The sequence below is a fragment of the Galeopterus variegatus genome, unplaced genomic scaffold, assembly GCF_000696425.1.
Source record: "Galeopterus variegatus unplaced genomic scaffold, G_variegatus-3.0.2 Scaffold7257, whole genome shotgun sequence".
Lineage (NCBI taxonomy): Eukaryota > Metazoa > Chordata > Mammalia > Dermoptera > Cynocephalidae > Galeopterus > Galeopterus variegatus.
The window spans coordinates 7,880-9,153 of record NW_007733368.1 but is presented as its reverse complement, the minus strand read 5'-3'; the positions used below and the strand labels follow the sequence as shown (position 1 = coordinate 9,153).

Here is a 1,274-nt window from a genome sequence, read left to right as displayed (position 1 = left end):
GTTAATGGCTAAGTTTTTGAGTTGTTGGGAGCCACACCTGCCATCTGAGACGCTGCTAAAGTGCATCCTAACTTCTCATTCTGCACTCTTCCGGGCCTTTTCACTTGGACTTGGAGATTGCATTGGAAAGTGATATCACAGGACCCATTATATCTTCTACTTTACCCCATCCCCAACCAGTCTCCCTTCCAAAGTGACTTCTTTTAAAAAAGGGTGGCAGTGAAGAAAACATTTTTTTAAAAAGGGAAGACACTCCCTACACAATCAAGACAAAATCATCCACAAAAATGAGATAGGGACTTGTATTAAAAATAAAAACACTATCTGACCACTTAAATTAGTGCAGCATGCATGCCCGTGTCCATGGAGAGAGGCTGAGGTGTCAGAGCTCTAACTGGGATTTCCTAGTCAGGGCCACTGCCCAGGCTGTGAGTAAGAGGAAGCTGCAGCCCATCTAGGCCACCCTTACCTGACCCTTTCATCAGTAAACAAGGTAAAACATCTTCAATATCAGCCTGAGCACATAGGTATGAAAGTCAGTGTCTGAACCAGGGGCCCTAATGGCCTTTCTTACACTCCAGACTACAGGAGATGAAAGGAGATTCTCAAGAGGAAGTTCTTCAATATGGAGTCAGGGTGTTTATGGGAATGAAAGTGCAGTTAACACTCTTACAAGTAGAAATGAGCTGTGCTGAAGACAAATTATCCATGAGTTTGTATTCAGTAACCCAGACATCAAAGGAACTTGTGGAAATGGAGAAAGACTTAATATGTGAAACCTCTGGATCCCTCTGTGATAGAGTTTGGATGTGTTGTCCCCATCAAAACTCATGTGGAAATCTGATCCCCAATGTGGCAGTGCTGGAAGCTGTTTGGGTCATGGGGGTGGATCCTTCATCAATTGAATAATGCTCTCCTTCGGTGGAGGGATTAATGAGTGAGTTCTTGCTCTATTAGTTCCCACAAGAGTTGGTTGTATAAAAGACCTGGGTACCTCCCCCCTCTCTCTCTCTCTTGCTTCCTCTCACTATGTGATCTGCTGTACCCACTGGCTGCCTGCCACTTTCCACCATGAGTAGAAGCAGCCTATTCCAGATGCAGCTGTCACAGATATTTCTGTTACAGCAGCACAAGATGGACTAATACATTCTGGCTGTAAGCTCCAGGAAAGCCTGGAGAAGCCTTGGGGCTTATTGGAGAAATCATGTGATTGTCATGTGCTTAATTTTTATTATGTGTGGCTGCCTTGTGAGGAAACAAAGTGATTCTGTTAC

General features: G+C 44.3%; 1 pseudogene; it reads left to right on the top strand.

Moving 5' to 3' along the window:
• The first annotated feature begins 347 nt into the window (after window positions 1–347).
• On the top strand, window positions 348–776 carry LOC103607225 (annotated as a pseudogene).
• Window positions 777–1,274: the final 498 nt, after the last annotated feature.